This window comes from Heterodontus francisci, chromosome 5 (assembly GCF_036365525.1).
Source record: "Heterodontus francisci isolate sHetFra1 chromosome 5, sHetFra1.hap1, whole genome shotgun sequence".
Taxonomy (NCBI): domain Eukaryota; kingdom Metazoa; phylum Chordata; class Chondrichthyes; order Heterodontiformes; family Heterodontidae; genus Heterodontus; species Heterodontus francisci.
In genome coordinates this window covers 104,903,405-104,926,593 of record NC_090375.1, presented here as the reverse complement: position 1 = coordinate 104,926,593, position 23,189 = coordinate 104,903,405, and the positions used below count along the sequence as shown (strand labels likewise).

The 23,189-nt window shown below is 38.1% G+C and overlaps 1 protein-coding gene across 5 annotated transcripts in view; it reads left to right on the top strand.

Moving 5' to 3' along the window:
• The first annotated feature begins 19 nt into the window (after positions 1-19).
• The window catches only part of LOC137369986 (zinc finger protein PLAG1-like), a 68,622-nt gene continuing 45,452 nt past the window's right edge, over positions 20-23,189 (top strand). For 4 of the 5 annotated variants that reach the window (XM_068031863.1, XM_068031866.1, XM_068031860.1 and 1 more), the window contains exon 1: positions 20-154. The gene's annotated coding sequence lies outside the window, so the exon portion shown is untranslated. Of the gene's footprint in view, positions 155-17,351; positions 17,389-23,189 lie in introns of those variants that run through there. The other variant, XM_068031861.1, reaches the window with a different exon arrangement.

Below are 23,189 nucleotides of genomic sequence, written 5' to 3'. Positions count from 1 at the left end.
TCAGCGCGTATACAATGGCCGCTGGAAGGAGGCTAAAGCAAACAATTTTTAGGCCCGCGGTTGAAACAAAAATATGAGAAAAAAATTTTAGAAAATTCGGATAATTGTTTAAAGTCGGAAAAAAATACGGGAAAGTGATGTTGAATGTCCCGCGGTAAGTTCCAGTTCAATTTTGCCAGGTGTTGTCCCCTTTTTGAAATAGTTTATTAGGGTTATTTAAATTCATGTTGTGAGAGAGGGGGAAAAGTTTGTGCCCCCGTTTACCTCAGAGTCTGTGAGAGACGGAGGGAACAAGAACAGAAGTGGAGGAAACAATTCTCCAAAACTAATCCCAACTCATCACCAAGGTTGGGGTTCGATAACCTCACCGCCTTCTTAGGACTGGGGAGTTTAACCACTTTATTCGCTTTCGTATTTGAAATCCGTTTGGAATTAGTTTATTTTATTTTTTGTTGTATTTTTAACGACAGTATTGAAGAGGGAAAGAGAAACTTGCAGCAACTTCTTCTGTCGCAAGCTGTAACGAGACCTGAAAGAATTTGAAGATTTTTTTTTAATGAACTTTTCACAGAAATTGAGTGTGAAAAGCACTTTTACCTTAGTTTGTTTTTGTTTCGAATATGATTTTGGAACAAACAGGAGCAAAAAATCAATTGGCCCCTCATCTAAATAAATTTCGAACAGCTCTTGAAGTCCAGACGCTTTTAAATGAGGCTGTGAAATGCTTAAAAACGTTATAAATTGGAATTTATATATTTAATTTTGAACGATCGAGTGAACTGAGCAGCTTTACACAAACATGGTGTTGAGGAGGGGAAGGGTAGGGGAGGATTTCTAGGAGTTTGATATTACTTTTTATTGACTTTTTAAAAAATATATATCATTAAGACGTTTAGAAAGATAACCAAAAAAGAGGGACAATAACGCAAATCATTTTTGTCTGTCGTTCTATAGTCCAAACGAATCTTAGAAATAATGTAAATATAAATCTCTTAAACGTTTAGTGGAGTGTTAATAGAAACAAGACTTGTGTAATGTACAAACATTGCTGGAAGCTACTTGAGAAGAAACCACTATTTTATTGAGAAATACACAGAAAATACTTCGTTTAAATTGAATGCACAATTTCGATTTGTTACAAATGTTTTGAAATGGGAGATTACATTTGAGAGTATAATGTGTTTATTTTCTGCTATTTAATTGCGAGTACCTAAAGTAATTAAACACTTTTAGTGATAAGAACTAGGATTAACATTTTGGGGAATGTTGAGAGAAAGCCATTCGAAGTGAATTTCGGAAATTAACATCTAGACATCAACATATTAGTAAACCTTTCCAAGTCAGTCAGAATGATTAGTTCATTTCTTCAGGAAGAAAAACTAATGTTTGTTTCGGTTAAATCGTAACTTTTCCTGCTTTTTTTGTCTTTAATTTGCTAACGCAAATTGTTGTGTGCGTTTTTCTGCACTTGTGAAGTGCTGCCTTTCTGACATGCTACTTGGGGGGAGGGGGGGGAGGAAAGGGGAGGGAGGCGCTGGTTCAAGACAAGGTGTATTAATGGAAGTGATTGAAGTTGAAAAGACGAATAACCGTTTTAGTTTGGTTATTTTTAATGCGAAATGAAGAACTACAGCACTTTAATATTTGGTTGTCTGGTTGCATTGTGATATTCTAATTACTTATGTGGACGTACAGCACGTCAGCGCCATAAGAAAGCCGCTGTTCCTGCTGCTTGTGCAGCTATTAGAATAATGTGACATGAAGGATGGACTAATACGTTGAAAACTTTAAAATTAATACTAATTGCACGAATAGATATGCCGCACCTTGGGCTTTTGGATTGTTTGTCGATGAATAACCGTGTAACGGAGTGACGTTTCTGAAGTGTTGACGCATTATTTATATCCCAGTCAGTTTTGAATTTTTTTAAATGTTTGTACATGACGAGCTAAAAGCTTTTAATGAATTCTGCCGTAAACAAGCTTGAGAATGGACATGTAAATAACAAATTTCAATATAGGTTAGTGTGAAGTGGTGCATTTTGGTAGGAGGAATAGGGAGGCTACTTCATAGAAAATAAAAGTCTAAATGGAGTAGAAGTGCAAAGGGATCTATAGGTACAGATTCACCAGTCATTAAAGGTAGTAAAGCAGGTTAACAAAATCATAGAGATAAAGCACTGAGATTTATTTCTAGAGGAATCAATTCAAAAGCAGAGAAGTTATGTTAAGCTTGTGTAGAACCTTGTTAGACCATAATTTGAGTACTGTGGGCAGTTCTAGTCTCCATAATGATAAAAAGGATATAGACACTAAAGAAAGTGCAAAAAAAAACCTATTAGGATGATATCTGAATTTAGAGGGGTGCAATTATTAGGAAAGATTGAGAAATGACCAATGATGGGTGTCTTTGAAATTATAAAGGGGCTTGACAGGGTAGACATACAGAAAATGTTTTCACTTGTTGGGGAGTCAAAACCTCAAGGCCATAGTATAGGATAGTCACTAATCGAATAAGGAATTGAGACTTTACTCAGAATTTGAGAATCTGGAACTTTCTACCACATGAGTGGTTGAGACAAATGGCAAAGGTGTGTTTAAGGGGAAGTTTGTTAAGTACATTTGGGAGAAAAGAAGGCTATGTTAGCATGAGATGAAGTAAGGTAGGAGGAGGTTCTTATGGAGCGTGTACACAGGCATAGGTTTGTTCGGCCGAATGGTCTGTTTCTATGCAAGTTGTTTTGTATCCGAGTTGCACAGAAAACATTGAAGCAGTTGTATTGAGCATACATTTGTATATTTCTGTAGAAATTGCTCTTGTTTATCATATGGCATAATGCTTTTAAACAATTTTAGTCTTAAGTCTGTCGTTAGACTATAACAGGTCTATCATTTAATATTACGTTTCAGTTTAACAAAATACTTAACACTAGAATTATTGACAAAATGCTTAGTTTATTCATTCATTATCAAATCTACGCTCAACCACCTGGTAAGTGTTTCTAATGAGAAATAACATTTGAAATACAATAAGTATCAATGTTCCTGAAATAAGGTAGACTTTATTCCTCATATATATTTTTTAAAAACTTGTATGGGTTAGGTATTTGAGAAAGCTATATTAGCTTTGGGATAAAGGATAGTTCATGAGATTAAACACGAGTCTTTCAAAAAAAAACCTTAAAAACTCCTACAGGAAATTGCTTCATTCTGGCTTTGCAAGCAGTGTTTTTCAGTTGCATGAGAAATACTGTTTGTATCTTAAGTTTATAAAAAGTCATTTTTGGGACGGGTTTTAATTTTAGTTTAATCAGTTTATAAAATACAAAAAGTGGTTTAATTTTTCAAAAATAGAGGGAGATAGTAAGAACAAATTTTAGCACATTCAGGAATAAAAGTTGTTTTTGTTTAGCCTCATGTTCCCTACTAGTTCTTAATCTGAATAATTATGGTTTATACTTTTTCTATTATGATTGTTGATTCTAAACTGCTAAAACAATTGTTTAAAAACAGGCTGTAAACACAAACCAAAGTTGACCACCTAAAGTGATTTGCAGAAAAGAGCACAAACTGGAATGATGTTTGTTTGTTTTTATAATTTGTTTAATTGTTAGAGTTGAATCTATAAGCACCTTATCATAGAAATCATAGCCCCAAAGTTATTTAAAACCTGAAAATGTATTTCAGAAATCTATTCTCAAGATTTTTAAATTTTGATTTTGTTGTTGAGGTACAGTTTCATTAATTACAAACATGTTTTATAGCCTTGTGAACTGTTGAGATATAAACACATTGTGCCACTTGAATTTCTTAAACTTTATGGTACTAATATAATATAAATCCACCCAGGTACACAAATTTTTATTATTTTTATGTTGTGCTTACATTGAAACATTGATAACTAAAGTATATTGGAGCTTTAAGTGACTCAAGGGCAGGAATAGTAATCTTTTATATTGGCTATCAGAAATATGTTTTAGTGCTTACTTGGAACTAATTTATTTCTATAACTGAGCTTTTGGTAGTACAAAACTTTAGCATTTGCTAGTAACAATATTTGTAAAATTTCTTATTCAACAATACCTTGATTGTCTGTTTCTGCACCCCCCCCCCCCCTCATTTGTTTCAAACTATTTTGACCAGCATTGGTGTGTGATTGCAGTATTTGAAAATGGTGTCATAAGAGACTGAGGAAATTACCTGAGTAATGGAGGAAGGCTAAAATAAAAGCGATGACCTTGTTTCTTTTATTAAGGTGGGAACCAGTGAAGGCAATTTAATCTAAAAAAAAAATTGTGTACAAGTACAGTAAAGTCTAACTCAATAAATTCCCTGAGTTTAAATATGTTCTTATGGACATGTTCCACACCTGAAATAATTTGACTTTATTTACAGTGTTAAGTGCAAAACTCAAACTTGTCACTTTGCAGAATGATATTGTAATTTTATAAACACCAGGTTAAGAGGCATAAAAAAAAACTGAAAAGTTACACACTGCTTGTTAGAAAGGTTAGGCATTATAAATTGTAGCATCTTCACCAGAATATCTTAAGAAATTTGTGTTTAAATATTCAGGATGTTTGGTTCCCAAATGTGAAATTTGTTACTCAAGGTAAAATGTTGGAAACAGGTTTCAAAGTTAATATTTTTGTTTTTATCATTCTATGTAATTCATCACTTCCCTTGCATCTTGTCTTTTTTTATATATCTCCTATCATGACATTTTAATAAGGATAATTTTACATTAATCTGGGATAATATTTCTCCAAAAAGACCCAGAATTTTTTAATAAAAAAAAAATCATCACTGAACACCATGTTGACCTGTAAATGATGGCACATATTGATGAATGAGGATACAAAATCAGGAAAATATTTGTTAACTCTTCAGATTGTATATACAGGTGTTAGTCAGAGGGTGACAGATTGCTTCCTCTCCATTATCTGAGTGCAAGTGATTCAGTGTTTAGCAGTATTTTCTAAAATGTATAGCATTACTTGTACAAAACAGCTTTTGCAAAAGTTTAAAAAATCATCTGCATTTAAATTACAGAAACTAATGAATATGGGATGATAAATGTGGGATAATCAGACATACATAGTTTAACATTATTGATAGAAAAAGTTTTCGGAACAGCATCTTTTAACAAAAAAAATTACAGTAAAATTTTACCCAATGATACATTTTTCATTTTCAGAAGTTTAAGTGCAACTTGAAACAAAAAAAAATGTTTTTTCTTATTTTGTGTTGAACTGTTTTATTTAAAATGCTGTTGCAAAACATGAACTCTAAAACGATTTAGAATATTTTTAAAAAGTTGTTTTTAGAACTAACCTTTTGTTCTGGAAATGTTTGCTTGGTATGTTTTTTTTCTGAATGCTCACTACCATATTTCACCAAATGGATTGCCTTACCTTTTTAGGCGAGTTATATGATGTTTAGAAAGTGTTTGTAAATCAAATAGACTATTGCCCAAAAACAACAGCATTTGTCAGAGAAACCTTTTTTAAAGTGAAATTCTAGATTAAGAGTACTTATTGTTTTACAATAATATCGTTTAATAAACACAATTGTTTAGTTGGAATTTTTTTAGTTTTAGAAATTATATATTGCATTGTATTTCCACTATTTTGATTTATACTGCTTTTTACAATTGTGACCTTACTTGCAGAATAGAAGATGGGTAGCTCAGTCATTAGCAGTATGTATAAGGTTTTACAATTTTTAAAAAAAAGCAATGCAAGGAATAATGAACTTATCAAAAAAAAATGGTAGTTATTTAGCAGGCTGTTACAAATCTGGTAACATCAGTAGATAAAGGACTTTTAAATTAATTCATTTTAATCAGCATTTTAATATTAGATCTATTTTCAATATTGAAAAATGTTACACTAACTCTTCAGTTTTAATGAGTATTCAGAATGTTTAATACCATAAATATTTTATAGGGTGCACTTCAACAATTGTGAGCTCTTTTCATGAAACAATTTTTCAAAATCAATCAGTGTTCTTAGATACAGATCTGTGCAACGATTTTGAAGGTTCCCTAATGTAACTCAGCAGCACAATACCAATTGTATTTTATTGAATGGAATATAGATACAAGCACAAAACAAATTGAGCATTAATAAGCAAGTTAACCAAATATTCCAAATGTAGATCTATTCAAATCTGAGAGTGTTCTTATTTGGTACACTAGTACCAGTATGTTACTGGCAAATTCACGTTTAAGCTTATCTACTTTAATGTTGTGCCAGTACCTTTCTTGTTGACATCTACAAATTGTTCCTACCATTACCACCAACAGTGTTTCATCTTAATGTATTGTAGCTGAAGGTGCTCTCCCCAAATACATCTCTAGTTTGGAAGAACAAAATCTATATCATTATAATAATATTTTCTTCAGTTTGTGATTATGTGCAACCGTTACAATTTACTAAAAGTTTACTGGCAACATTTTCTTTCTTGCACAGCAATTGGGGAAAAGAAAAGAGATGTCAAATGAATTGCATTCAACATTGTTTTAAAGGATTAGTAAAGTCAAAAAATAATCTCTTCGCGCTGTTACACTTTTGTGTCAATCTAATTTCTTTAAATCACTGTACATCATACTAACAAAATCAACTGTTAACATTCACAACTACTTTTTTGTAGAAGTTCCTTCTAGAGAAACTGGTTTATGCATCATGACAAACCAGTAAAATTATATTGCAGCATTATGAACTGATGTAAAGGATAGTCGTATATATGAGTACAGTTGTTGAATATGGTTAAACCCTGATGAATTCATTTTAGTTTTGTGAATAGTTTTTTCTGCTAATTTTCTTCTAGTTTTATGTGAAAGTATCTATTACTTTTGGTTAATCCACACAAACCACCTTTTGGTTTCTATGTTGTTGTGTTAATATAGAAACAAAAATAACATGAAACTTGTTAAAATAAACTTGGTTCAAAAAGTATCAATAGTATTCTGTCTGTAGATCTTTAATATAGCAAAAATGATAATGAAATTAAAATCAAAGGGATCTGATCCCAGTTAATTTTGCATAACAGTAATCATCTTGAAGTACCATTATATATTTTAATTTATCATAAACATGAGAATTCAAGTGACCAGCTGTAATGGAATAAATTTGGACTTCAGCATATAGTTGTAAAGTTTTTGTGGCATTATTAGGTGCTGACAAATTAAAAAGCAGTCAGCTAAACATGCTTTGCAGTTACATCAATTGATATGAAGATATCTTCTGTGAAATTATGGTCTGCAATAAATTATATTGGATCCTTACAATAGAGATGGTCAAGAATATCTGGTTCATTTTTAAAAGCGCAATAAAAGACAGGATTATTTTGGCTTCATACCTAATAATGCCACAAAAAATGCGGCACAGTGGCGCAGTGGTTAGCACCGCAGCCTCACAGCTCCAGCGACCCGGGTTCAATTCTGGGTACTGCCTGTGTGGAGTTTGCAAGTTCTCCCTGTGTCTGCGTGGGTTTCCTCCCACAGCCAAAAGACTTGCAGGTTGATGGGTAAATTGGCCATTATAAATTGCCCCTAGTATAGGTAGGTGGTAGGGGAATATAGGAACAGGTGAGGATGTGGTAGGAATATGGGATTAGTGTAGGATTAGTATAAATGGGTGGTTAATGGTCGGCACAGACTCGGTGGGCCGAAGGGCCTGTTTCAGTGCTGTATCTCTAAATCTAAACTATATGCTGAAGTTAATTGCAACTTGAAACAAAATTCATAACTTTATTTTAAATTTGAGATGTTGTCCCATAGTCCTATAAGAGGGGATGAAATGCATAAAACATTCCAGAATTCAAAAGTTTTTTTCATTCTCAGACATTAGTTCCTAGCTTTCACAGTGTGCTTTGATTATTCTGGTCTATGTATTCTATGTAACATATACTGATTTATAAACACTATCCTTTTGAACAAAGTCATCATATACAGGAATAAAACTATTTGTGAACTTTAGCATTGCTCCAATTAATGAAACCTCCTGAATATCAAAAAGAATTGCTCAAAATGAGCTAAACTCATATTCAGTAAATAACATTACTACATACTGTTCAGAATTATTCCTTCTTGCTGTGCATATTTTATTTATACTTTGTGTGAGAGAGAGATGAAGCTAGATCTGAAATTATGATTGTTATTCAATACAGGATTTTATTTCAGAAACCCTTTCTATAAAGGTCTGAATGATATAAAATGATACGAATAATAGATTTGTATACCTTTTACTCCAAAAGCAGTGTACTTATTTAAAAATATAGGGAGTTTTATACTTAAAATATTCTAAGAATATGCATAGTAACTGACACAAGTTATAATCTGAATCATCTTTAGGATTCTTTGAAACATATTGGAGGGAATAAGAAAACTGTTCAATACACTTCCATAACTGTCTGCTTATTTTGCTAAACTTGTTTAACAATGCTAATTAACATCTACAAAGAACCTTTATACCAAAAAAATCACAACATTGAAACCTAAAGATTGCAGAAACATAGTAAAATTGAAATGTCAACTGATCATTTATCACACTAAAAATGACTAATTTTAGAATTGATATACTCAAGAAAAATTGGCCATTTTACCAGTTCCCAATGATCATGGGTATGCATAATTAAGGAAGCCATTTTCTCTCCTCCTAATAGAATTTTAGCAGTAATGAGTAAATTTTAAAACTTGAACTAGAAATTGAAAAATTTAAATTTTAAAGAATATAACTTTTTTAAGTAGAATTGTAGCGTCAGGGACTTACCCCCTGTAAACTATGACCAGATGACACCAAATTGGGTACTGTTAATAGAGGAAGACTGCAACTAAATACAAGTTCCGAAGAAGGGTCACTGACCCGAAACGTTAACTCTGCTTCTCTTTCCACAGATGCTGCCAGACCTGCTCAGTGGTTCCAGCATTTCTTGTTTTTATTTCAGATTTCCAGCATCCGCAGTATTTTGCTTTTATTAAATACAAGAGGACACGGGCATATAATTAGCAACATTTTAAAGAATATAAAGATGGTTATAGTGCCCTAATAATAACCCTTAATTGACCTTTGTGTTATCACACCTTTGTGTTATCACACTTACTTAAAAGTAAGTGGATGTTTTATTAATTGTGAACTTTTTTTCTTTTGGATAGCATTTTAACTTGAGGAAATGTAAACCTCTAAATTTGCTTTCTTTCTCTTAATATCTACTCACTTTCCATTTGAGTCTCAAGCTTGTTTTACCTAATGGGCAGTGCAACTCACCATAATATTGAACCAAAGTTAACATACTTGTGACTAATTTATATTGGTTAAAAGCAATGTTTTTATTTTATTTTTAATTCCAGAGAAATGTGATCATTATTGGTAGAAGGGCTGAAGTACTCGAATATTAGCATCTAAAATAACAGTAACCTGCTGAAATAGGTGTGTTCCACATTTGCTACCAATACATTTGGATTTTTCAGAGGTTTCTCCTGTTTTCCATACCCTTTTTTTGCTGTTGAAAAAATTGTACTCGCTGAATATTTTCTAATGTGATCCTTTGATTTGTTGAATCCACTTCATTCATATGTTAAATAGCAATAGACCAGCTTTATAACGCTGAGTACAAATTACTACTTTTTCAAGTTTTGTCCAATTGGTTTATTCATACACAGTACGTAGTTTACATCTTAAACAGGAATTAACCAGTAATCCAATCCACTTTTTAATCTTGTATTTCCAAAGACAGTAACAGTTGCCATGTGGTTAAGAAAGTGTTGTTTATTAAAGTGCATTTTTGCTTCATTAAGATTAGGGAACACCACGATTAAGTGAAATCTCTACTTGATAAAATATTGTAAAATTGTTTGCCTGCTTTAGAGAATCAATTAATTATGCAGTCACAGAGGCCATTCGGCCTATCGTGTCTCTGCTGGCTCTCTGAAAAAGCTGCCAATTAGTTCCACTCCCCTGCTTATTGTCCTGCAAATTTTTCCTTTTTAAGTAGAATTGTAACTTCAGGGACTTAGCTCTGTATAATATGACCAGACAACACCAAATTGGTGGGTATAGTTAATATGAGGAACTCTGTCAAAATACAAGAAGACATTAACAAATTTGCAGAGTGGACATGTAATTGTTAAATTAATCAATATAGATAAGTGAGAGGTGATGTATTTTGGTGGAAATGAGGCCACATACTCCTTAGAAAATAAATCTAAACAAAGTAGAGGAGCAAAAGGATCTAAAAGGATCTTGGGGTACAGATGCACAATCACTGAAAGTAACAACATAGGTTAATAAGGCCGTTATAGGAAAAAAGCAAACCAAATTCTGGGGTTAATTTCTAGAGGGAAGGAATTGAAATAAATGTTAAAGCTTTGTATAGAACCTTGGTTAGACCACATTTGGAGTACTGTGCATAGTTCGGTCTCCATTTTATGTAAAGGATATTGAGGCACTGGAAAAGATGCAGAAAAATTACAAGACTAATACCAGAATTGAGAGGTTATACCTATCGGGAAAGATTGAACAGGTTGGGTTTCTTTTCTCTAGAAAAGAGAAAGCCAAGGGGTGACCTGATATAGGTGTTTAAGATTATGAAAGGGCTTGATTGGTTGGGTAGACGTAGAGAAGATGTTTCCGTTTGTCAAGGCGACCAAAACTAGGGGTCATAAATATAAGACCGTCACTAATAAATCCAATAGGGAATTCAGGAGAAACTTCTTTACCTAGAAAGTAGTTAGAATGTGAAACTTGCTACCAAAAAGAAGTAGTTGGGATGAATGGCATAGATATATTTTAAGGGGAATATAGATAATGCATGGGGGGGAAGGTGGAAAGAATAGAACAATACGTTGATGGGGTTAGATGAAGTGGGGTGAGAGGAAGCTTGTATGCAGTCCAAACACAGGCATGGATCAGTTGGGCTAAATGGCCTGTTTCCGTGCTGTATATTTTAAGTATTTTTGTTAAGATATTTCTCAAATGGTTCAGACACACTACTCAATGAACACATGATTATGAATTAATCTTTCTCTTGCATTATCCAAATATTAGCCTTCAACATTCTCACTTGCTGTGAATTTTTTAATGTTTAATATTCAAAACTAAAATGAATTATATAAAATTCCATTGTTAATTTATTGCTTTATGAATCAACTACAGGCCTCGTGATATTTCAATGAAGGTTTAATAAATTTGTATTAAAATTCTCTGTGCACCTTTTAAACTGAATATTACACTTTATTTTTAACTTGTTTTAAAGCTTCATTAAGTTAGTGGATAGAGAAACTTGATATTAAAGTTTAATATTCATACAATAATATCACCAACCATAATTTTCAGATGTCAGATTAATTATGCAAATACGTTCCTTTTGGCATTAGTTTTAATGAATGTGTAAATGTGTTTCCACATGACATTTTGTTAAAATTATGCAAAAAGGAAAGTAATGGTTTTTTTTAATCCCCATATATCCAGACAGGGATGGCCATATTCATGTTCCTGTGCTCGTTGGCATTCCAAGTTATGTGCACTCCCTGATTCTACAGCTGAGCTGAGGGTGGGCTCACAATAACGTTTTATGTAGAGTATACTGTTGCCTTCTTAGTGGGCAGCACTTCCCAGTTCATATACTTGATTTTGGATTTTGGAGCTATTTCAACTATTTGTTACCTGATTCTGTATAGTTTGGAAGTAATAAAATTGATAGTTAGTCATGTTCCTATTAGTTTTGTGACTCAGACGTTGTAATCAACATTAAATTTTACTATTTTGATTTGTAAATAAACTTGCATCACATGTGTTTAAAACCATACTCCGTTTCTTGCAAATATATTTAAATACAGCTTTGCTGTTGGACTTGCCAAATTGTACAATTAGATATTGAAGTAATGTTCTGCCTATGCGCAGTAAATAATTTATGTTCAAAGGCAACCTGGAGTGCTCATTGAAGTTTATTTAATGCACATTTTCAATAAAACTTGTATTTGTAATAAACTCTTTTATCCCTAATAGCTTATTTTTTCAGAATGTCCATTTGTTTGTTTTGTTGTCTTTATAGAGGGTTTGCAAAGTCCATCTAAGTATTTGTTTCAGAGCAGGGGATAGGAACAGCCTTGTTCATATTTCCAGTCAGCATACACTCTAGTAGTTTCTAATATAGCTGTCATAAAATTCAATCTTTACATTGTGAGCAAGTGCCTTTTTTGTTATTGTTATAACCTTTTAGTGTGTGTAAGGAAGTTAGCTATAATTGACTGACCACGTGAAATCATCAATTCTATTTTAATTAACTGAAACACAGCATAAGCTCTGAATTTAGACTAAATATTTAATGAATATTTAAAACAGAAATTAAGTTACTAATAAAAATCATTTGAGAAATACAAAGTGTCCTATTATTGTGAAATTACCTATTAATTCATTAAACCCTCAGATAGGGTTTTTCGAAAAAGAAAATGCAACAAGTGTTTCATTTAATGGCCCTGCCACATCCCATTTTATAGCTTTCTCTACGACCTTTATTGCTTTTCTGCACACTGAGTAGCTGGCTCTATTTCAAACTGTGTTGACATATACAGACTTTCTCCACAAGGAAAGTAAAATCCTGTGTTCAAGCCAATTATGTCTTTGTCACAGATTTGTTACAACATTTGGCTCAGCTTGATGATAGAACTTGTGTTTAACTCCCGCAGTGGGGTCGTTGCAAGCTGGCTCTTAGTATGATTTTTTTTTCGAAAGCTTGGAGCTTCCCTTCCCCCATCCATTCAGCATTGCCGAATTAGTTGCATGAAATTTATCAATTGCATCTACATACTGAAATCGTCGTCCTAATTGGCAAAAAGTGAGTTGAACAGTTCCATAGGACTGATTTTCTATCTTTCATGATGCAAAATTGCACGCAATGAACTTGCTGTTTACCTTTTTTAAGTAATGTCATAAGTAAAGGATCATTCCTACTCTTACACCAAGTCTGTTTTGGTTCTTCAGCTGAGCATTCATGCTTGCCTGCAAAACCTAATCAGTCTGTCCACTTCCATCACCACAACTGGTTCTGGATAAGCCCAGGAAGTAACTTGATCTGTTAAATTAATGTGTTTCAGTTTTCAAACAGCCATAATAACTGTTTGAACTTATTTTAATATATAATATAATATAAATTATTAAACATTCTAATTATGTAATGTATGGTAGCCCATGAAACCAGGAAAATAAGGCAACCCTGATCTCAGGGTTCATAACGCAACACCTGCACCTTTATTTAAGATTCCTCTGGCTGTCTTGTTCTCTCTCTCACTCAACCAAGAACTGGTGGAGGATGCCTTTCTTGTCTTGACAGAGTAAGAAGAGGAAAAACCTGCATTTCTATAGTGTCTTGTCTTATGTTTCAAATGTGTATACATAATTACTTTGGAATGCGGTCACTATATAGGCACACAGAAGCCACTTTGTACATAGCAAGATCCCACAAATAGTAAATTATGTTAATGGCCACTTCTTCTTTGGCCACCTTATCTCGAGAGACAATGGGTAAGCGCCTGGAGGTGGTCAGTGGTGTTAGTCTGTTACTAATTGGTTGCTGGTACTTGACAGAAGAATGTAGGCTAGCACACTGGTTGAACAACCTGATCCTTTTTGAATAATGCCATTAAATCATCCAACCAGGTTAATGGGACCTTAGTTTGACATTATTCCAAAATACTGCTGCACGTTGGCTTTTGTCCTGTAGACGAGACTTTAAAAAAAAATGGAATTTAAAAAAAAAATGGGGTAAATGTCTATGGTTTCAAATTCTGTAGTAGAGTCAGAGTCTTGCAGCATAGAAACAGGCCCAATGCGGACCATAATGCCTATCTATACTAATCCTGCCTGTATTAATTCCATATCCCTCTATGCCTTGCTCATTCAAGTACCTGTTCAGATGCCTCTTAAATATTGCCACTGTTCCTGCCTCCACCACTTCCTCTGGCAGCTCGTTCCAGAGACCCACTAATATTTGTGTGAAAAATGTACCACTTTGATCCCCTTTAAACCTCCTCCCTCTCACCTTAAATCTATGCCCTCTAGTTTTAGTCACCCCTACCATGGGAAACAGGCTCTGGCTATCTACCCTATCTGTGCCCCTCATAATTTTATATACTTCTATCATGTCCCCTCTCAGCCTCCTTCGCTCCAGGGAAAACAGACCCAGCCTATCCAATCTCCCTTTATAACTCAAGCCCTCCAAACCAGGCAACATCCTTGTGAATCTTTTCTGCACCCTCTGTCTAGCTTAATCACATCTTTCCTGTAGTGCGGCTACCAGAACTGCACACAGTACTCCAAATGCGGCCTAACCAACGTTATGTACAACTGTAACATGGCGTCCCAACTCTTGTACTCAATGCCTCGGCCGTTGAAGGTAAGCATGCCATACGCCGCCTTCACCACCCTGTGTACCTGTGTTGCCGCTTTCAGGGAACTATGTACTTGCACCCCAAGATCTCTCTGCTCAACAACACTCCCCAGGGCCCTGCCATTCACTGTATATGTCCTGCCCTGGTTTAACTTCCCAAAATGCATCACTTTGCACTTGTCTGCGTTAAATTCCATCTGCCAATCCCTTGCTCACTTCCCCAGTTTATCTATATCCTTTTGTAACCTTAGACAACCTTCTTCACTGTCCATTATACCACCAATTTTGGTGTCATCTGCAAACTTACTAATCATGCCCACTACATTCACATCCAAGTCATTAATATATATATGACAAACAACAGAGGGCCCAGCACCGATCCCTGCAGCACACCACTGGCCTCCAATCTGAGAAACAACCCTCCACTATCGCCCTCTGCCTCTTATCACCAAGCCAATTTTGTATCCAATTTGCTAGCTCACCCTGGATCCGATGTGTTCGAACCTTCTGGACCAGCCTACCGTGCGGGACCTTGTCAAAGGCCTTGCTAAAGTCCATGTAGATAATGTCCATCGCCCTGCCCTCATCAATCCTCTTGGTCACCTCCTCGAAAAACTCAATCAAATTCGTGAGACATGATTTCCCACGCACAAAGCCATGCTGACTATCGCTAATCAGACCTTGCCTTTCCAGATGCATATAAATCCTGTCTTTCAGAATCCCTTCCAATAACTTTCCCACCACTGATGTAAGGCTCACTGGCCTGTAGTTCCCTGGCTTATCCCTGCTGCCCTTCTTAAATAAAGGCACAACATTAGCGAACCTCCAGTCTTCCGGTACCTCACCCGTGGCTAATGATACAAAAATCTCTGCCAGGGACCCAGCAATCTCCTCCCTTGCTTCCCATAGCATCCTAGGATACACCTGGTCAGGCCCTGGGGATTTATCCACCTTAATGCGCTTCAAAACCTCCAACACCACCTCCTTTGTAATGTTGATATGCTCCAGGATATCGCTGTTCCCTCCATTGAACTCACTAGCATCCATGACCTTCTCCACAGTAAATACGGACAAGAAATATTCATTTAAGACCTCGCCCATTTCCCGTGGCTCCACGCATAGATTGCCAAACTGATCCTTAAGGGGACCTACTCTCTCCCTAGCTACCCTTTTACTCTTAATATACTTATAGAATCTTTTGGGATTCTCCTTTATCTTATCTGCCAGAGAAATCTCATGGCCCCTTTTTAAGTGTAGTCCTACATCCCCTATACTCCTCGAGGGACTTGCTCGATCCCAGCTGCTACACCTGACATATGCCTCCTCCTTTGTCCTGACCGGACCCTCATTATTCCTCATCAACCAAGGTTCCCTAAACTTGCCAGCCTTGCCCTTCCATCTCACAGGTACATGCCGGCCCTGAACTCTTCCTATCACACTTTTAAAAGCCTCCCGCTTGCCAGACGTCCCTTTACCTGTAAACAGCCTCTGCCCATCCCTCAACCCCGTTCCTGTAATAGCTATAATATCACAATCCCATGTACCGATCCATGCTCTGTGTTCATCTGCCTTACCTGTAAGACTTCTTGCATTAAAGTAAATGCAGTTTAGCCTATCAGACCTTCCACGCTCCCTGTCCTGCCCCTGATGGCCTGCCTACTGGACTTGTTTGCTTTAACCTCTACATTTGCTTCAACTATCTCATCTGAGAGACTACTACTTTGGGTCCCACCCCCCTACAAGACTAGTTTAAACCCTCCCGAGTAGTACTAGCAAACCTCCCCGCAAGGATTTTGGTCCCCTTCCAGTTTAGATGCAACCCGTCCTTCTCGTACAGGTCACCTCTGCACCAGAAGAGATCCTAATGATCCAAGTATCTGAAGCCCTCCCGCCTACACCAGCTGTTCAGCCATGGATTCATTTGCCTTATCATCCTATTCCTACTCTCACTAGCACGAGGCACAGGGAAGTAATCCTGAGATTACAACCCTAGAGGTCCTGCTTTTTAACCTTCTGCCTAACTCCCTATATTCACTTTGCAGGACCTCATCTCTCTTCCTGCCTATGTCGTTAGTACCAATATGGACCACGACCTCTGGCTGCTCACCCTCCCCTTTCAGAATGTCCTGAAGCCGCTCCGAGACATCCTTGACCCTAGCACCAGGAGGCAACATACCATCCTGGAGTCTCGTTTGCGGCCACAGAAACGCCTATCTGCACCCTTTACAGTAGAATCCTCTATCACTATAGCTCTTCCAACCCTTTTCCTCCCCTGCTGTGCAGCAGAGCCCTCCGTGGTGCCACAAACTTGGCTGTTGCTGCTTTCGCCTGGGAGGTCATTTCCCTCCCCCTCCAACAGTATCCAAAGCGGTATATCCGTTTGAGAGGGGGATAGCCACTGGGGACTCCTGCACTACCTGCCTACGCCTACTACTCCGTCTGGTGGTCACCCATCTCTTTTCTGCCTGTGCAGCCATTACCTGTGTTGTGACCACCTCACTAAACGTGCTATCCGCGACATCCTCAGCATCGCGGATGCTCCACAGTGAATCCACCCCCAACTCCAGCTCCGTAATGCGGGTAGCCAATAACTGCAGATGGATACACTTCCTACACACATGGTCGTCAGGTACACTGGAAGCATCCCTGATTTTGCACATAGCGCAGGAGGAGCATATCACGGGGCTGAGCTCTCCTGCCATGACTTACCCTTAGGTTAATTAGTTACTCCCTTAATTAAAAAATACTAATTACACTCGGGCCTTGTTCTACCCACTCCAATCTGAAGTCCTTAAAAATAAAACACTTTAGTAGTATTCACCTTATCACCAGAAGTTTTTTTTTCCAACAATAAAAACTTTCCCCTTATTTTATTAAGATATTCTAACAGCTGCTACTCACCAACCAATCACCTTGCAGCTCTCCTCTGACGTCAGTGTTGGCTTTTTTTTCAAAACTCCAGCACGCTGGAAGAGGTTCGACTGCTCTCCACTCCCGGAAGGTAAGTTTTCTGGCAGCCTTTTTTTAAAAAAAGAAATCCGTGGTTTCACATACACAAACCGTTGAAAGTGGCAGGACATGTTGAAAACACTTTTTTTTAAAAAGAAACCTGTGGGATCCTTGACTTTATAAATAGAGGTCTAAAGTACAAAAGCAAGGAAATAATGATAAACCTTTATAAACCACTGGTTATGGTTCAGCTCAAGTATTGTGTTCAATTCTGGGCACCACACTTTTAAGCAAAGATATCAAGGGCTCTGAGTGGGCACAGAGGAGTTTTCCCAATCTCTGGTACCATTCTGGTAAGTTGTTTCCATAGAACCATAGAAAAGTACGGCACAGAAGGAGGTCATTCAGCCCATCATGTCTGCGCGGCTGAAAAAACTAGCCGCCCAATCTAATCCCACCTTCCAGCGCCTGGTCATAGCTTTGCAAGTTACAGCACTTCAGGTGCACGTCCAGGTACCTTTTTTAAATGAGTTGAGGGTTTCTGCCTCCACCGGCATTCCTGGCAGTGAATTCCAGACACCCGCCACCCTCTGGGTGTAAATGTTTTTCCTCAGGTCCCCTTTAATCCTTCTAACAATCATTTTAAATCTGTGCCCCCTGGTAATTGACCTATCTGCCAGGGGAAACGGGTCCTTCCTGTCTATTCTATCTATGCTCCTCATAATTTTGTACACCTCAATTAAGTCACCCCTCAGTCTCCTCTGTTCTAAGGAAAACTAACTGATCCAATCTTTCCTCATAGCTGCAACTTTCAAGCCCTGGCAACATTCTTGTAAACCTCCTCTGTACTCTCTCCAGAGCAATTATGTACTTCCTGTAATGTCGTGTGCAGAACTGTGCACAATACTCCAGCTGTGGCCTAACCAGCATTTTATACAGTTCCAGCATTACATCCCTGCTTTTGTATTCTATACCTCGGCCAATAAAGGAAAGCATTCCATATGCTGCCTTCACCACTCTATCTACCTGTCCACCTTCAGGTGCCTGTGGACATACACTCCAAGGTGTCTCACTTCTTCTACCCCTCTCAATATCCTCCCATTTATTGTGTATTCCCTCACTTTGTTTGCCCTCCCCAAATGATTACCTCACACTTCTCTGGATTGAATTCCATTTGCCACTTTTCCACCCACTCAACCAAACCATTGATATTATTTCGGAGTCTACAGCTATCCTCTTCGCTATCAACTACACAGCCAATTTTTGTGTCATCAGCCAATTTTCCCAATCATGCCTCTCGCATTTAAGTCCAAATCATTAATATATACCACAAGTTTCATGGAGAGAATAGAGAAGGTGGGATTGTTCTTAGAACAGAGAAGCTTAAGGGGAGATTAGATAACGTGTTCAAAATTTTATGAAGGATTTTGATAGAGTAGATAGGGAGAAACTGTTTCTACTGGCAGGAGGGGCCAGTAGCCAGAGGGCACAGATTTAAGATAATTGTTTTTTAAAAAAAATCAAAGGGGGACAAATGAGAAATATTTTTGTGCAGTGAATTATGATCTGGAATGCACTGCCATAAAGGTTTGTGGAAGCAGATTTTATAGTAACTTTCAAAAGGGAATTGGATATATGCTTGAAGAGGAGAATATACAGGGGACTGAGACGAATTGGATAGCTCTTTCAAAGAGGTGTTCCAAATGTGATGGGCCAATTAGCTTTGTTCTGTGCTGTGATTATGAATTTCTGCCTCATGACACCATCCATGTGTATCTGGTCCTTTGGTAGGTTGCTCAAAGAAACAGCCTTAATGGCACTACTACCTGCCCCCTGCCACCCCAGACTAAACCTGGAGTTGTGAAAAGCTTACATTCTGCTCAATCTAAAGCAAACTTTGCAACCTCTCATTTCCATTCTGTTATCAAGTCTGATTTCTTCTTCAACTCTGGCCACCATGCCTTTAACTATTCCTGCAATGCTGCTGAAACACTAATTTTGTCCCGATCGTCTTGAGAGTTCACTTCTGTAATGCAGTCAGAGTCTGCCTTCACACCTCAACCCACCAAAATTAGAATTTATTCAGAATACACAGCCTGCATCTTCACTGGCACAAAAATGTTTGTTTCCCTCCATCATAAGAACTAGGAGCAGGAGTAGGCAATTCAGCCCCTCAAGCCTGCTCCGCCATGCAATACGATCATGGCTGATCTCATCTCGGCCTCAACTCCATTTTCCTGCCCATTCTCCATAACCCTTCAACCCATTACTAATTAAAAATCTATCTATCTATCTCCTCAAGTTTACTCAATGTCCCGGCATCCACCACACTCTGGGGTAGTGAATTCCACAGACTCACGACCCTTTGAGAGAAGTAATTTCTCCTCATCTCTCGTTTAAATCTGCTACCCTTTATCCTAAAACTATGACCTATTGTTTTTGAGTGCCCCATAAGAGGAAACATCCTCTATACGTGTACTTTGTCAATCCCCTTAATCATCATATATACCTCAATTAGATCTCCCCTCATTTTTCTAAACTCCAGAGAGTAAAGGCCGAAACTGCTCAATCTCTCTTCACAAGACAAACTCCTCATCTCTAGAATCAATCTCGTGAACCTCCTCTGACCTGCCTCCAATGCAACTATATCCCTCCTCAAGTAAGGGGACCAAAACTGTACTCAATACTCCAGGTGCGGTCTCACTAATGCCTTGTACAGTTGCAGCAACACTTCCCCACTTTTATATTCTATTCCTTCAGCAATAAATGCCAAAATTCCATTTGCCTTCCTTATTACCTGCTGTACCTGTATGCTAATTTTCTGCGATTCATGCACGAGTCCACCCTCTGCACCAAAGCACTCTGAAGTTTCTCTCCATTTAGATAATAATTTGCCTTTCTATTCTTTCGACCAAAAGGGATAACCTCACACTGGCACAGTGGTGCAGTGGTTAGCACCGCAGCCTCACAGCTCCAGCGACCCGGGTTCAATTCTGGGTACTGCCTGTGTGGAGTTTGCAAGTTCTCCCTGTGTGCGTGGGTTTCCTCCCACATGCCAAAGACTTGCTGGTTGATAGGTTAATTGGCCATTATAAAATTGCCCCTAGTATAGGTAGGTGGTAGGGAAATATAGGGACAGGTGGGGATGTGGTAGGAATATGAAATTAGTGTAGGATTAGTATAAATGGGTGGTTGATGGTCGGCACAGACTCGGTGGGCCGAAGGGCCTGTTTCAGTGCTGTATCTCTAAAACTAAAAACTTATCCATCTGCCAAATTTTGGCCCATTCACCTAACTTATCCACATCCATTTGTAAATTTCTTATTTCTTTATTCTTTAGAACTTACTATCCCACCTATTTTAGTGTCATCTGCAAATTTGGCTATAGTACCTTCTATCCCTGCATCCAAGTCATTAATATAGATTGTAAATAGTTGGGTCCGAGGACCAAACCCTGTGGCACCCCACTAGTTACATCTTGCCAACCAGAAAAAGACCCATTTATCCCGACTCTCTGTTTTCTGTTGGTTAGCCAATCCTCTATCCAAGCTAATAAATTGCCCCTAACCCCATGTGATCTTACCTTGTGTATTAATCTTTTGTGCGGCACCTTATCAAATGCCTTCTGGAAGTCCAGATATACTCTTCTTTGGCCTCCTTATCTCGAGAGACAATGGGTAAGCGCCTGGAGGTGGTCAGTGGTGTGTGGAGCAGCGCCTGGAGTGGCTACAAAGGCCAATTCTAGAGTGACAGGCTCTTCCACAGGTGCTGCAGAAAAATTTGATTGTCGGGGCTGTTACACAGTTGGCTCTTCCCTCTTTCCTGCCAACTGCTAAGTCTCTTCGACTCACCACACTTTAGCCCCGCCTTTATGGCTGTCCGCCAGCTCTGGCGAACGCTGGCAACTGACTCCCACGACTTGTGATCAATGTCACAGGATTTCATGTCGCATTTGCAGACGTCTTTAAAGCGGAGACATGGACGGCTGATGGGTCTGATACCAGTTGTGAGCTCGCTGTACAATGTGTCTTTGGGGATCCTGCCATCTTCCATGCGGCTCACATGGCCAAGCCATCTCAAGCGCCGCTGACTCAGTAGTGTGTATAAGCTGGGGATGTTGGCCGCCTCGAGGACTTCTGTGTTGGAGAACCGATCCTGCCACCTGATGCCAAATATTCTCCGGAGGCAGCGAAGATGGAGTGAATTGAGACGTCGCTCTTGGCTGACATACGTTGTCCAGGTCTCGCTGCCATAGAGCAAGGTACTGAGGACACAGGCTTGATACACTCGGACTTTTGTGTTCCGTGTCAGTGCGCCATTTTCCCACACTCTCTTGGCCAGTCTGGACATAGCAGTGGAAGCCTTTCCCATGCGTTTGTTGATTTCTGCATCGAGAGACAGGTTACTGGTGATAGTTAAGCCTAGGTAGGTGAACTCTTGAACCACTTCCACAGCGTGGTCGCCAATATTGATGGATGGAGCATTTCTGACGTCCTGCCCCATGATGATCGTTTTCTTGAGGCTGATGGTTAGGCCAAATTCATTGCAGGCAGCCGCAAACCTGTTGATGAGACTCTGCAGGCACTCTTCAGCGTGAGATGTTAAAGCAGCATCGTCAGCAACGAGGAGTTCCCTGGTGAGGACTTTCCGTACTTTGGACTTCGCTCTTAGACGGGCAAGGTTGAACAACCTGCCCCCTGATATTGTGTGGAGGAAAATTCCTTCTTCCGAGGACTTGAATGCATGTGAAAGCAGTAGGGAGAAGAAAATCCCAAAAAGTCCCAAAAAGTGTGGGTGCGAGAACACAGCCCTGTTTCACACCACTCAGGATAGGAAAGGGCTCTGATGAGGAGCCACCATGTTGAATTGTGCCTTTCATATTGTCATGGAATGAGGTGATGATACTTAGTAGCTTTGGTGGGCATCCAATCTTTTCTAGTAGTCTGAAGAGACCACGTCTGCTGACGAGGTCAAAGGCTTTGGTGAGATCAATGAAAGCAATGTAGAGGGGCATCTGTTGTTCGCGGCATTTCTCCTGTATCTGATGAAGGGAGAACAGCATGTCAACGGTCGATCTCTCTGCACGAAAGCCACACTGTGCCTCAGGGTAGACGTGCTCGGCCAGCTTCTGGAGCCTGTTTGGAGCGACTCGAGCAAAGACTTTATATACTACTGCAGATATACTACATCTACAGGATCCCCATTATCCACTTTGCTTGTTACAGCTTCGAAGAAATCTAGCAAATTAGTCAAATACGATTTACCCTTCATAAAACTATGCTGACTCTGATGGATTGTGTTTTGACTTTCTAAGTGTCCTGTTATTACTTCCTTAATAGTGGATTCTAACAATTTCCCAACGACAAATGTTAAACTAACTGGTCTATAGTTTCCTACTTTCTGCGTCCCTCCCTTTTTGAATAAGGGCGTTATATTAGCTTTTTTCCAATCCACTGGAACCTTTCCTGCATCCAGGGAATTTTTGAATATTATAACCAATGGATCCACTATCTCCTCTTCCCTTTTATATATTTATAGAATCTTTTGCTATCTGTTTTTATATTCGCTAGTTTTCTTTCATAATTTACCTTTGCTCTTTTTATTATTTTTTTTAGTATGCCTTTGATCATCTTTTAAAGTTCCCAATCTTCCAGCCTGCCACTGGCCTTTGCAATATGGTATGCCTTAGATTTTGTCTTTATATTATCCTTAATTTCCTTGCTTAGCCCTGGGTGTTTTTTCTTCCTCTCTGGAATATATTTTAGTTGGGAGGAATTGAATATCTCCTTAAACATCTACCACTGCTCATCAACTGTCCAACCTTTTAGTCTTCCTGCCCAGTCCACTAGGGCC